The sequence below is a fragment of the Tachypleus tridentatus genome, chromosome 4 (genome assembly GCF_004210375.1).
Source record: "Tachypleus tridentatus isolate NWPU-2018 chromosome 4, ASM421037v1, whole genome shotgun sequence".
Classification (NCBI taxonomy): domain Eukaryota; kingdom Metazoa; phylum Arthropoda; class Merostomata; order Xiphosura; family Limulidae; genus Tachypleus; species Tachypleus tridentatus.
Window position 1 is genome coordinate 107,092,547 of NC_134828.1, and position 16,043 is coordinate 107,108,589.

The following is a 16,043-nucleotide window of genomic DNA, read 5'->3' on the forward strand; positions in this document are numbered from 1 at the left end:
TTAACTGATAAACAGCTCTACAACACTCGTATACAAAAGAAAAAAATAATTATCGTACAGTTTTAGAAGCGCTGTTTTGTAATATTTTAGAACGTATGTGTGTTTTCTTATAACAACGCCGCAGTGGGTTACTTGCTGCGTCTACCGAGTGGAATCGAACCGCTGATTTGAGGGTTGTAAATTCGTAGACTTACCGCTGTACCAGCGGTGGACTTTTGGAGTGTGTTTCAGTAAGACTAAGTAAGTATTTCTACATGCACGTGGTTGAAAATACATTTAGAATATTTTAATCTTGTTTGCTATACGACAAATGCTGACAGCATACTATTAACTAAGACTTATAATCAAATTTAAATTACAACTACAATGTAAAATCATGGACTCGATTCCCCCTTGGGGGCTCAGCTGATAGCTCGAGATGACTTTGCTATAAAAAACACACAAACACACATTATTCGTTGGTAAAAAAGTTAACGTTGGGGCGGTGATGACCAGCTGCCTTCCCTCTAGTCTTTCACTGCTATATTAAGTACGGCTAACGCAGATACATTTCAGAAAATGTATTGCACAGTTATGAATTTTTATAGCGTTCTTTTACTAACTTTTTAAAAATCCCATTAAAAACACAAAAGACTGCATGTAAGTTTTACACAGTGACGCAATAGTTGCATAATTTGAGCTATTAAAATACATAGAGATCAAATTAAAATAAAAGTATTTTTATTGTTGACAGAGGGCGCTGTGGTAGTTATTGAGCGGTTAAAAACACCAGCTGCAGTCTTCATCCAGTATTTTTCAGTGAATAAAAGGTCAACGATTTGGAGATTAAAGGTTTTACAGTCGTTTATACAAAGTATTAAAATATATCTAAGGATCCAATATAAACAACTGTTTAATGTACAACGCGAATATTTGCGGTGTTAAAAGAATCACGGTTTAATCCAGCTTTTTTTTTGTTTTATTTTTTATTACCTCGTTACGTTCCTTACGAGTGCTATGATAGTAATTTGTTTGGTTTAAGTAGCATTGAACAGCGGTAAGTTGAAGCGCAAAAGACTTGGTTGTGTATCCTGCCGCTACCCGTAAGTTATTTTTTGTTACAAATTACCCTTACTGTAATGAAAGTCCATAAAACATATTATGTTGAAATTCTGTAGTACTACAAGTTTCCCAGCATGGTCAGGTGGGTTAAAGCGTTGGACTCCTAATCTGAGGGTCGCGGGTTCGAACCCCCTTCGCACCAAACATGCTCGCCCTTTCAGTTGTGGGTGCGTTATAATAGTACGATCAATCCCACTATTCGTTGGTAAAAGAGTTGGCGGTGACTGGCGATGGCTAGCTGCCTTCTCTCTAGTCTTACACTGCTAAATTAGGGATGGCTAGCGCAGATAACCCTCGAGAAACTTGGCGAGAAATTCAAAAAACAATTACTGTAAGTATCGGAAATGACATTTATTTATATATATACGTAGTGTGTGTATGTGATATAAATCCAGGCCTTTCCACCAGGGGAAGAAAAAGAATTACAATTCAGGTTTAAGAAAATAGAAAATGCTATACTTTAGGGGGAATCCCCCATGTACACAACTTGAATTCAACACTGGTTTGTGTATGTGGTTCTGCAGGAGGTAAAACGGCAGTTACTATTTTCTATGTTATAGTTTTTAATTAGATAATGTGTAGCCGTTTTTCGGAAAGGATATTTTTGTGTGTACAACAATGATGTGAATTTTATTTTAGTGTCAAAAGGAACAAGTTTGTGTCTTTACAGCTAACGTATACACACTGAACTAAATAACTGAAATACTAATGATTCAACTTTCGTTTCCTTTTCAGTACTTGTAAGTAAAATATTATAACTTTCATGTAATCCTTCTACGTCATTTTATTTGTTTAGAGAATACAATTATTAATATATACAGGAAGTAATATAATCGTAATAAATGCACGTAACTGTGCGTACTATTCTCGAAAATATCTACACCTTCGTTGATTTGTTCACACCAGATATATTTGTACTCACTAATGGTTTTCTTCACTTCGGATATATCTGTGGCATTCATCGTGAGATTGCGAGTCGAGAGACCAAAACACTAGTCCATATCTAGAGAAAAATTTGTCTCTGATGTAAAAAAATTAAAAAGGAAAGAAGAAAAAAATGTCTTGCCTTTCAAAAGTACTCGTTTTTTTTCTTTTGGTATTAAGTTTATAGCAGGAGCATTAGGTCAACGGAAATGAGCCGTGGCAAAGAAATTGCAAGCTTAAGCCTAAAATCATTGTACTTCTTATTTTAATTGTGTTTGGTTTTTGTATTGAAATTTCAAAGTTATTATTTTGCTTTATATTCAGTTTTTGAAGATAAATAAAAAACGCAATACTCTACATTTCTCTGATATTATAGTATATTGACTGAAATTTTAATATTGAAAAATAATTTCACGACAATCTAATTTAAGCGAAATTATAATAAAAAACTCACGAACTCTGATATATTTAAAACAAAGGAAGATAATGTTTCATATCCAGTAGTTTTATTATGTTCCATAACACTAAACTCATAAGCCCGGCATGGCCAGGTGGGTTAAGGCGTTCGAATCCCTGTCGCACCAAACATGCTCGCCCTTTCAGCCGTTGGGGCGTTATAAATGTGATAGTCAATTTCACTGTTCGTTGGTAAAAGAATAGCCCCAGAATTGGCTGTGGGTGGTGATGACTAGCTGCTTTCCCTCTAGTCTTACCCTGCTAAATTAGGGACGGCTAGCGCACTTAGCTCTCGAGTAGCTTTGCGCGAAATTTAAAAAAACAAACTAAACACTTTGAATTAATTTCATAATAGTACTTTCAAGTCCAAGTTTCCGGTGTCTTTCGAAGTTATTACTTAAGGGAAGCAATTAAAAAAATATAACTTTTTCAAGTTCCTTTAACTTTTATCACTTGAAAACATACATATATTAAAACTTTTGCCCTACGCCATTTCGAATAAAAGTACACGTGCTTACACATCACTTCCGTGATATATGCATCCTGACTGTTTTCTCTTGTTGTCGTCTCGTCTCGTTTTATTAACCGTGCACACAAAGAGTGGGCAGGCACGAGGCAATTTGTTCTGCTACGATCATACAAAATTCCATTAAAACCATTTACAAATAAAATACTTTGGTGAGAAGTCATCGTCCTGCTATATCAGTGTATTATTGCTATTATTCTGTGTCCGACGGCACGATAAATGAATAACCGCAACTGGGTTCCCGAGGTCAACCTCAGTAGAAAAGAGGACAGAGTCTACCTAAACAGTTGTGGGACACAAACACGTACTCCAGTGTTGTATAACCTGTTTCTTACAACGCTCGGAGATGAGCTTGCACTTGGAAAGCGTTGTCATTGGCCTCATTATACACTATATTGCGTTGAAAAATTAATATCGAATAAGAATGATTTTTCTGTGGATGTGAACATATATATATGTGCATCAATGTGTGTATTAAATTTTTACAACCTGTCCCGAGGTTCCACAATGATTAATAAGCTCTAAACCCTTTTAGATAAATACTTGAAACCTGCTTCATGGACAGCGTGACGGTCAAAATACATATGGCTGCAAGGTGAATGTTAGGTTTACTGACACTTCAATTTTTTAAACCATACAACTGATATCACATGAAATCTCGCACACGTTAAAGTACGTGGCTGCTGTGGCTGTTTCTTGAATCACGTGTTTACTGTAGGAAAACTTGACTTGAAATTCAAGTTTTATTAAAGCTCGTAGGATCTATCAAACAGGGAAAGAAAATTTATTATTTCTCGTTTATAACCACGTGTTTTAGCGTTACAGCAGAGAATCTCGAAGGGTTTCTTGTGTTTTAGGCCCTGAGGGATGAGATAAATTATCGTTTGGTTCGTGTAAAGAATTGTTGACACGAGATATTTGCTTCACGTTGGGGAAGCACTCTATTTCATATCAACATTTTTAATGTATATGGGTGAGCGAGGAGGTGACAGCAATATAGCTACTGTTGAATGTCACAGGACAAAAATTAATAATTATGTTAATTTTCTAACGAAGTCAGTCAGAGTTGTTTCTGTTTAAATCATGCTATTGGGTCCGCCATGCGTGAAATCTTACAGTTGTTCACATGAGGACAGAGCTTGAAGGTGTTCCCCAATACTGCTCACACAACAAACAGCGTGCAAAATACAACATTAACTGTTGTGTCACGTGTGCAAGTAGATTCATATTTCACTCTGTTAATTTTTAACCTGGCACTTGGCCTGGTAACTGTGGCGCTTGTCTTACTGTATACGGGTCACGGGATCCATATTCGGCACAAATATGTTTGCCTTTTCGGTCGCGAGGGCGCGTAACATTATGATTAATTCTACCGTTCGTGATGACGAGAAGCCCGCATGAAGTAAACATGTTTTCTCAAAACGGCTGGTATGGGTATTAAAACTTTAATTAAAATAAAGGACAGGACAACGTTTCGAACTTCTTAGGCCATCTTCAGGTTAACAGATCGGAGAATACAATCTCACCATTCATTAGTAAAGATTAGTCTAAGAGTTCCAATAAGTTGCCTTCTATGTAGTCAGCAGTTGAAAATTAGGAACGGTGGTCCTAGTAACTTTGCCATAGACAAACAATTCACTTTTATGCCCCCCAACCCCGCGCTAGCATAGCGATAAGTCTCCGGATTTACAATCCTGAAATCAGGGATTCGATTCTCTTCGGTGCGCTCAGCAGATGGTCCACTGTGGCTTTGCTATAAGAAAACACACACATTTATACGGCAAGAATAATCAAACAGTGATTCAATATCTTCGATTAAACGTAACCAGTAATATAAAATTATAAATTATAAAATTATAAAATTTCAACTCAGTGATTACGATGTTTTATATTTCTATTTTTATATTTATAAAACTCGTTGCTCATGAACACATGTTTGAATACAATCTATATAAATAAACATCATCATGAACACATGTTTGAATACAATCTATATAAATAAACATCAATATATGTGTTCCCGCTGCATCTATTACTACATTCTTCATCAATCAGCACAACTTGACACAGTAATACAGGATGACGTAAAGAAGGTCATTAGATGGGGATGAAACGGTATGCCTATCTTCACAGTATTGGTACATTTATGTATTTTTATTAGTATTTATATTGTTAAAAAAATAGAAGCACAATTTCCTATCATTTGTTACAAACGAGTTTTCATTTTATCTGTCTAGTAAGTAATAAATAAATGTATTAATTTTGTTGGTAAATAGATGAGTTTTGATTCAATTCATTGGAAGAAAAATTAAACAAAACAAAACACGGAATTACAGATTTCTGCATATCTTGTTGATACATACACGTATTTTAAACATTTTCTATCTCTAAAGTCCGTAATCTGAGGGTCGCGGGTTCGCATCCCCGTCGCGCCAAACATGGTCGCCCTCTCAGCCGTGGGGCGTATAATGTTACGGTCAATCCCACTATTCGTTGGTAAAAGAGTAGCCCAAGAGTTGGCGGTGGGTGGTGATGACTAGCTGCCTTCTCTCTAGTGTTACACTAGTAAATTAGGGACGGCTAGCACAGATAGCCCTCGAGTAGCTTTGTGCGAAATTCAAAAACAAACAAACAAAATCTCTGAAGTCTGAGTCTCCACCGTCCCCATTAGCTCATGTAATTATATTTCTTAAATGTAAAATAAATGACACTACACACAAAGGCTTTGTTTATATACACGCTTCGTATTACAATTTACACAACCGGATGGCGAAAAAAATTGAGGGTTACATATGGCTATAAAGAACTGGACAATTTCGAGCTTTCTTGTTTTGTTTTTAATGACGAAATATAATCACGTGGTTGTACTAACAGAATATAGGCCAGAGGTACGTTATTTATAAGTCAACATTTACCAACTTTGATCTGAATGATACCAGATAGTGAAATAGTGGAGTGAAATTCAATTCACCAAGTTCAAGACTGACAACTTAAAACTGGTTTCATAAATATTTGATATTAGCCACAACAGTTCTTACTTTTATCCAGTTAGGCTTGAGATGAAAGAAATTGAATCTCGCTGGTACATAAGCGTATTATTGTTCTGGGCTTTGATGTCATGAACTGTTCGTAAACTAATTACACTGCACAACAAAGTGTTTGCTTCTTGAACACTGTTGGGTGTTCCTTATAGACTTTTGGCTGCTGATCACGAAAATCACATCCAAATTTGCCCATCACGTACCGTTTCATCGAAATATTCAGTTTCACCAGGACATTGCTACAATGGAAAAACGATATCAGGGCAACTGGAATCCGTCAATGTTTGCTGACCACTGTTGGACACTGCAACGTGATGCACCGGACATTGAATACAAACGAAAATCAGGAGCAAAACACTTTTAATTATGTTGAACTTAATAACGTATTAGAAACATAAACGCAATTAAATACGTTATTGCCGGTAAACAGTTAACTGTCTATTTCTCAGAGTTCCTACGTAATGAATCAAAACCAAAACTATATTTGTGCATACCCACCAGGTACCTGTCACAATCAGCAAAAACTTTTTAGGAAGCAAAACTTTTAAAAAAAATTTGTTGTGTAGTATACATATCAGTATTTATTATTTAAAATAGTTTTTGATAACATGAAAGTTTCGATAACACAATACCAGTATTTATTATTTAAATTAATTAATTTACCTCAATTATTTGAAAATTTGTATTTTGCGGTAACATAAAAATGACCTCCTGGAAGTATCTAACAGAACTGATCGTACACTACTTTAACCCAGTTCCTCATCCATTTGTTCCCACAATCTGAAATCGCAGGTCACAGTATTTCATATAACAATTTCTCTGTCATAAGTATAGCATCTTCAGACCTTGAACTCTATATTAAAGGAATTTTACTTATAGCTAAAGGCCTTCTAAGTAATAACGATTTACAAACTTTTTTAGATCTAAAATTATTCTAAGTTTACACACTTAAAACGTAACTGTTTTACAATATAAATGTAATCCTTTGTTGTTTTATCCTTCCGTTTACAACTTTACATAATAACTAAGTTAACTAGTAATTGATAATATTATAGTTGTAGTTGATAAATAATCTTTTTAACACTATTTTCAGATATTACTGAAGGTGAAATAAGTGTATTCCGAAACGTTCGAACCTTATGAATAAAATGTTTTAGGTTTTGTTAAACATGTAATAGTCTTCATTTTTCATTATGAGTACTTGAAATAAAACCTCCATAATATAAGTATCTCTCCCCCCTCCCTTAGTACAGCGGTAAGTCTACGAATTTGCAACGCTAAAATGAGGCGTTCGATTCCACTCGGTGGACTCGGCAGATAGCCCGATGTGACTTTGCTATAATAAAACACGCACCCACTTAAGTATTTGCAGACCCGACATGGCCGAGTGTGTTAAGGCGTTCGACTCGTAATTCGAGGGTCGCGGGTTCGAATCTCGGTCGCACAAAACATGCTCGCCCTTTCAGCCGTGAGGGCGTTATAATGTAACGGTCAATCCCACTATTCGTTGATAAAAGAGTAGCCCAAGAGTTGGCGGTGGGTGGTGATGACTAGCTGCCTTCCCTCTTGTCTTACACTGCTAAATTAGGGACGGCTAGCACAGATAGCTCTCGAGTAGCTTTGCGCGAAATTAAAAACAAACAAACAAACAAGTATCTGCATGTGATTTATATGTAATTTGTCACATGCGTATTAAATTCCTTTTTATTATGTGTTCACACAATTTTGTGATTTGTCTTGAAAAGTTGCTATAAACTTATCTCTTTACGTGGTATATATATATATATAACTGGCACATGTAGCATACATACACTGCTTCATGAAAACACCGAAGCTTTATTTCGTTTTTGTTCTTAGGAACAAAATTATACAATGAGTTATTTGTTCTGTGTCTTACACTGATACGGAAACTCAAGTTTCAGCGTTTTCAGTTCTCAGACGTTCTTCTAAGCAACCGGATAAGGGGGAAGGGGCGAAGTGTTTTACACTAAAAGTAGTTCAGATAACATTTCAAATTTACCGACGTGATTCTATTTATAAGATCGTGCTGCCCACGTGATTCTACTATAAGATCGTGCTGCCCACGTGATTCTACTGTAAGATCCTGCTTCTTACAAAAGGTGATAAATCAGGTATTTTTATGTTTGTTTTCATTGGATATCACTCACAAGTGAACTATAAATAGATAGAAACATTCAACTAAAACTTTTAGGTCCTGCATGGTCACGTGGTTAGGATGCTTGACTCGCAATATGAGGGTTGCAGTTTCGAACCCCCGTCTCACCAAATATACTCGCCTTTTCAGCCGAGGGGCACTATAATGTGATGGTTAATTCTACTATTCGTTGGTGAAAGAGTAGTTCAAGTACTCTTTTATTGCTACATTAGGGACAGCTAACACAGATGGTCCTCATGTAAATTTGTGCGAACTTCAAACCAAACTAAAGCTTCTGAGTCCACGAAAGACGAGTGTTTTGTTGTTTATTTGTAGTTAAGCACAAAGCTACACACACAATGGGCTCTTTGTATTCTACTCACCACGGGTATCGAAACCAAGTTTCTAGTAAGTTCGAAGACAATGGGAGGACGCAAGACGAGTGTTTGTTCTTTTACGCAGTTTCCTACGTGTTCATAAGAAAGGAAAATTTTGAATTTGGTTATGAAATGTTAAGACGATAACGCTGGGAAACAATAACAACAAAACATTTTTTTTCGGGCTTGGCATGGCCAGATGGTTAGGGTGCTCGACTTCGCAATTTATGGGTCGCGGGTTCAAATCCTCTTTACACCAAACGTCCCCACCCTTTTAACCGTGGGTGGTGATGACTAGATGTCATTCCTCTAGTCTTACACTACTAAATTAGGGGCGACTGGCGTAGATAGCTCTCGCGTAGCTTTGCGAGAAATTGAAAAACAAACAAACAAACATTTTCTTTTTCTGCTGCTATTCCTAAGTAATTTGACGATATTGATTCTGAAACTCATGTTTAAAATTACTGATTGCCTCTAGCTTTCGAGTTATGATACATTTATTAAAAATATATAACATATAACATTTTGGAATAACATGGGATCTATTGGTCTATCCTGTCTATTCCGTTGTTTAAACTAAATTAATGTATTAACTTTTTAATTATTTTTTAAATCCAGTCCTTATCATTCATATACTAATCAAGCTTTCTATTAAACTCACTTAAATGTATTGCTTCTACAACATCTGAAGACTACCCATTACAAAGAACAACCAAAATAACACAACTACAAACGTGTTGTGAGTAATTTTAACATAACATTTTGGGACAATATAGGATCTATTGGTCTGTCTCGGCTGTTCCACAACCTAAACTAGATTGACTTAAAAACAGAAAAGCAGAGCTTAAAGCCAGCCCCTATTATTCATATACTTGTGAAGCTTTTCGTAAACTCACGTAAATTTACTGTCTTTGCAACATCTGAAGACAACTCACACTAAAAACCAACCACCCTGTTGGAAAAATAAAACTGTTTTAGCTGAAGATGACTCCTACCCTGCTAAAAGTTATATTTGTGTCCTGTAGTCCTACCATTCTTACCATTAAGTATGAAAAAGACGTTATCAATTCCTTTTACAATCATAAAAACCTCATCCAGAACCTCTTAACTATTTCAGGATACAAGTTTTGAAATATTTCATATTCTCGTCGTATTACAACCCCTCCATCCGAAGTAACCCGCTCTCTGAACCAATTTCAAAAATGTAACGTTTTTCCTAAGGTAAACAGACCCCGCATGGTTAGGATGTTAAGGCTCTTGACTCGTAATCTGAGAGTTGCGGATTCGAATCCCCGTCGCTCGAAACATGCTCGCCCTTTCAGCCGTGTGGGCGTTATAATATGAGGGTCAATCCCACTATTTATTGGTAAAAGAGTAGCCTAAGAGTTGGAGGTGGGATTGACCGTCACACTACCCGTCCCTAATTTAGTGTTGAAAGTTCTCGTGTAGCTTTGCGCGAAATTCAAAAACAAGCAAACCAATACTCCTAAGGTACGCAGCCCAAGACTGAACACACTACTCCAAATGTGACCCAACCAGTGATCCATACAATGAAGTTATAACCTCTTTAGACTTGTATTTAATGTTTCTGTTGATACAACTTAAAATCCTAATTGCTTTACAACAGCAATAGCACGCTGCTTGGAATGCCTTAGAGACTGATCGGCCATTACACCAAGATATCTTTATCTCAAATACTATTAAGGTTATTACCATCCAAATAACACTTATAATTCAACTTATACACTGCTAAATTAGGGACGGCTAACGCAGATAGCCCTCGAGTAGCTTTGTTTGAAATTCAAAAACAAACACACTGTTCTTTGTAGCAGTCCAGATGTCCAGACTGTACAACACATATGTGGAGATTAATGTATTTCCTGGTCCTCAATTTTACACCCAAAATAGTGCTAATAAGTTACCTTTATTTACCTTGTGTGCGGTGTTTTTTACGTGAAAACTGTAATATATTTTCCACAGATGTAGCAGAAACTAATTGGGTGATTTTTGCACTTTCAGACTTTACTTGAACTGCAGGCAGCCATCATTTGAAATTATTTTAAACAAAATGTAAAATAACTTATGTTTACATAACTAGAGTGTAAAATACAAAGACTTGCGGAATTTGAATTTGTTACGAATTTTATGCGAAGAAGAAGATCAGGCTTTGTTTTGACTGTGCGCGAAGCGAGACGAAGTGACCAACTGAGTTAATGAGATGCAACTGAGAGATAGGCAAACTGAGGACATAAGGATTTCGTGATTTTCAAGCGAAGCAAGTGTACGTGGGAATGAAGCAACAGTGGTACATTACTTTATAATTATATCGAGAACAAATGACATTATGAACAGTATATTTGGAATTTTACATTACACAATACAATAAACTTGACCTGATACGGTCAGCTTACACTAATACATTGCACAATACAATAAACTTGACCTGATATGGTCAGCTTACACTAATACATTGCACAATACAATAAACTTGACCTGACATGGTCAGCTTACACCAATACATTACACAATACAATAAACTTGACCTGGCATGGCCAGCTCGTTAGTGCACTCTAAACATAATCTTCGCGTCCCGGGTTCGAATTCCCATCCCACAAAACGTGTTAGCCCTTTCAACAGTGGGGGCACTATAATGGGATGTCGAACTATCTGCTGAGTCTAATGATTTTAGTTGTAGTGAATCAGGTAATAAACTTTTACATGACTTTTTATTCATTAAAATTCACGTTTTGGAGAGAAGAAGAAATTAATAGATGAATGTATATCTTGTATATCGGTTGTATAAGATGTGGTTAAATAGAAGGTATTCATGGAACTGTAAATAAATGTTTTGTGTGTAAAAAAAAAGTTTTAAAAACTGACATCTTTATCAAAAGTTCGTATATAACAGTACAAGAGTTTGAAAACCGACAGTTTTTACTAAATGTTCACTTGTCATGGTACAACAGTTTAGATAACTGACATCTTTATCAAATGTTCACTTGTAATGGTACAACAGTTTAGATAACTGACATCTTTATCAAATGTTCACTTACAATGGTACAACAGTTTAGATAACTGACATCTTTATCAAATGTTCACTTGTCATGGTACAATAGTTTAGATAACTGACATCTTTATCAAATGTTCACTTATAATGGTACAACAGTTCAGATAACTGAAATCTTTATCAAATGTTCACTTGTAATGGTACAACAGTTTAGATAACTGAAATCTTTATCAAATGTTCACTTATAATGGTACAACAGTTTAGATAACTGACATCTTTATCAAATGTTCACTTATAATGGTACAACAGTTTAGATAACTGACATCTTTATCAAATGTTCACTTATAATGGTACAACAGTTTAGATAACTGACATCTTTATCAAATGTTCACTTATAATGGTACAACAGTTTAGATAACTGACATCTTTATCAAATGTTCACTTGTAATGGTACAATAGTTTAGATAACTGACATCTTTATCAAATGTTCACTTATAATAGTACAACAGTTTAGATAACTGACATCTTTATCAAATGTTCACTTATAATGGTACAACAGTTTAGATAACTGACATCTTTATCAAATGTTCACTTATAATGGTACAACAGTTTAGATAACTGACATCTTTATCAAATGTTCACTTATAATGGTACAACAGTATAGATAACTGACATCTTTATCAAATGTTCACTTATAATGGTACAACAGTATAGATAACTGACATCTTTATCAAATGTTCACTTATAATGGTACAACAGTATAGATAACTGACATCTTTATCAAATGTTCACTTATAATGGTACAACAGTTTAGATAACTGACATCTTTATCAAATGTTCACTTGTAATGGTACAACAGTTCAGATAACTGACATCTTTATCAAATGTTCACTTGTAATGGTACAACAGTTTAGATAACTGAAATCTTTATCAAATGTTCACTTATAATGGTACAACAGTTCAGATAACTGAAATCTTTATCAAATGTTCACTTATAATGGTACAACAGTTTAGATAACTGACATCTTTATCAAATGTTCACTTATAATGGTACAACAGTTTAGATAACTGACATCTTTATCAAATGTTCACTTATAATGGTACAACAGTTTAGATAACTGAAATCTTTATCAAATGTTCACTTGTAATGGTACAACAGTTTAGACAACTGAAATCTTTATCAAACGTTCACTTATAATGGTACAACAGTTTAGATAACTGAAATCTTTATCAAATGTTCACTTATAATGGTACAACAGTTTAAAAAGTGACAGTTTCACTGAATGTTACTACACAGCAGTACAACAGTTTTCTTTAGTATTTTTACATAGATCTTAAATTTAACATTCGGTTTCTTTCTGATTGCCGGTAATAAAACCTTTGTCATCAGTAATATTGTTTTGTTTTTGATGCAGGTGTTGTGGTTAACTTACAAGATGAAAACTGCTTCGCCATCAGGTGGAATTTTTCTGTTTCTTGAAGATTAGGCTTATAAATTTGTTACTCGTAGCGTTAGTATTGGTTTCGTTTTGTATGGAACGTATCTTAATTACACATCATCAGCAAACAAGAAATGTGCATATTTCTCGAGTACCTTCTGTGATTAGTTTTTTGAATATAATTTCGGTATAAGTACTCTCCATGTATAATGTTTTTCAGGGTGATATGTACCACTTACGTAGCCAAAGTCTTCATTCGTATGTTGCATGTCATAGTAACTCCTAAACAAAACGATTTATGTTCTTGTGGGTAAAAACGTCGATGTTAGACCACATTCTTCTCTCCCATTCGTCTGTTTATGTTTGTGTCTTCTCATATAAATGCTCCAGACAAGTGTTTGTTCTCGGATCACGGTGTGAGTTTCTTATATTATATAGCCCCTTTGTTTCTGTTTGTACCCAACTTTCTTCTAAGGAAGTCTTCGAACCTGGGCCGCACCGTGGGTAGAGCGAGCGATGCGTTTGCGCAGGGTGTCCAGTTGTAAACTAATGGATTTGGTTGGGTGGTGGTGGGCGCTGTATTTATACGTACGTCTCCATGAAACGCCAGGTCATCGCACACAGTGCTTTGGGTACCCAAGTCACACAACTAATGTAAATACCCAGCCGCTTCTTTGCTTTGCCAACTTGATGTTTGTGTAAATTCTAAATTGGCAATATTCGAGTCAAACTGCGTACAGCGTCAACCTGACCTGACCGTTTCGCTTCTTGGTGAGCTTGTCTGTTCCCATGTTGCTTTCTTGTCTTTTTATTATTATTAAGGTTTTGTTGTTTCGTTAGTGAGAAACCATAAAAAGGGCTAACTGCACTTTGTCCACCCCGAGGTGTAAGTCTGTATAAATCTACCATTTATCCAACGCCGGTAGGGGGAGACTCAGTATTTTGAGTTTCGAGAGTGTTATAGCACTTACTTAATGTAAAAGCGAGTCGTTAACATGTTGTATCTAGACGTCTTAAATTTTATAAGATGTATTTTATACAAACACCAGTGATCTTAACTGAATACAAGTTAAAACGTGTTGACACAGTAAACAAAAAAGTCTCAAGGTGACTACATGTGCAGGAAATGTATCATAAAAGAAAACTTCTTAAGATTTAAGTTTTTCTGATATTAAAAACAATGATAAAGACATGAGCTAGAATTTTATACTTATAAGAGTCTAGTTATTAGAAGTTTAAAGCCTGCTTACAGCTTTTGTCGTACCTTTTTCTCTTTCTGTTAGTCGTTTTCCTTTCATATAGGCCCGGCACGGCCAAGCGTGTTAAGGCGTGCGACTCGTAATCTGAGGGTCGCGGGTTCGCATCCCCATCGCGCCAAACCTGCTCGCCCTTTCAGCCGTAGGGGCGTTATAATGACTAGCTGCCTTCCCTCTAGTCTTACACTGCTAAATTAGGGACGGCTAGCAAAGATAGCCCTCGAGTAGCTTTGTGCGAAATTCAAAAACAAACAAGCAAACAAATCCTTTCATATAAAAGTTCCTTTCCACGTCAAATGACTCATATAAAGGCAGTCCTTCTCAGTGTTGTATTCCATCCACTTACGTCACTGGAAAGAGACTAAGTACCTATATCTGCTTAACATTGTTGGAAACTTACTAAATTGTTCAAGAAAAAATTTCTGGATTATTTAGTCATGCGTTTGGTTTCATTAGTTTTAATATTTAAGGTAGTTATTTTTTTCTGTTTCAAGTAAATTCCCATGTTCTGCAGTTATATTTACAAACACTGATAATGTACTTATCAGTGCTGATTAATGCGTGAGTGCTGTTTGCTTTTAAGTAAGGACAACGCTAACTTCGTTTGTTTGCGTAGTCACACACGGGGCTGAGGAACAGCGAGATATCTCTTTCCGTGACTTCCTTATATACCATATGTAAAAGGGCGTACTGAAATTCTGCATATCCGTAAAACGACAGGATGGCGCAGTTCTGCGTACCAGGTGAGCGCCAATGACCTTCACCCTTCTCCGAATCCGGGAGTTGTGGCTGGTCTTTCACGGGCTTCTCAGAAAAGACGCATTGATAGATAAACATTATATTAAAAGTAAAGAAAGATAACAATAACAAAAATGAAAGCGTAAATGGCTCACAAGGAAACTTTTCGTTATAAAATCAACGTTGGAAATCACTTTTGAAAACCCACCAGTGGTAAGTGTGAGGGTTTATTCACTAAAAATCCGGGTTCAATTTCTGTGGTGAGTTTCGCGCTGAAACGTAAAACAAACACGTGTGAAATTTGTTGTCCTCTGCCCTGTTTTATTTTTCCCGTTATAAGTTATAACTTAACAGATTCAGTGTCTTTCTGTGTGTCGTGTTACTATGACAGATTCAGTGTCTTTCTGTGTGTCGTGTTACTATGACAGATTCAGTGTCTTTCTGTGTGTCGTGTTACAATGACAGATTCAGTGTCTTTCTGTGTGTCGTGTTACTATGACAATATTCAGTGTCTTTCTGTGTGTCGTGTTATTATGACAGATTCAGTGTCTTTCTGTGTGTCGTGTTACTATGACAGATTCAGTGTCTTTCTGTGTGTCGTGTTACAATGACAGATTCAGTGTCTTTCTGTGTGTCGTGTTACTATGACAATATTCAGTGTCTTTCTGTGTGTCGTGTTATTATGACAGATTCAGTGTTTTTCTGTGTGTCGTGTTACAATGACAGATTCAGTGTCTTTCTGTGTGTCGTGTTACAATGACAGATTCAGTGTCTTTCTGTGTGTCGTGTTACAAATTCAGTGTCTTTCTGTGTGTCGTGTTACTATGATTAGTGTTATTTCTGTGTGTGTTACTATGACAATATTCAGTGTCTTTCTGTGTGTCGTGTTACTATGACAGATTCAGTGTCTTTCTGTGTGTCGTGTTACTATGACAATATTCAGTGTCTTTCTGTGTGTCGTGTTGTTATGACAGATTCAGTGTCTTTCTGTGTGTCGTGTTATTATGACAGATTCAGTGTCTT

The 16,043-nt window shown here is 35.9% G+C and overlaps 1 protein-coding gene across 5 annotated transcripts in view; it reads left to right on the forward strand.

Annotated features, from left to right (window-relative positions):
- The first annotated feature begins 800 nt into the window (after positions 1 to 800).
- The window catches only part of LOC143249855 (PTB domain-containing engulfment adapter protein 1-like), a 118,964-nt gene continuing 103,721 nt past the window's right edge, over positions 801 to 16,043 (forward strand). For 2 of the 5 annotated variants that reach the window (XM_076500414.1, XM_076500408.1), the window contains exon 1: positions 801 to 1,082. The gene's annotated coding sequence lies outside the window, so the exon portion shown is untranslated. Of the gene's footprint in view, positions 1,083 to 13,232; positions 13,798 to 15,102; positions 15,234 to 16,043 lie in introns of those variants that run through there. The other 3 variants (XM_076500410.1, XM_076500411.1, XM_076500412.1) reach the window with 3 other exon arrangements.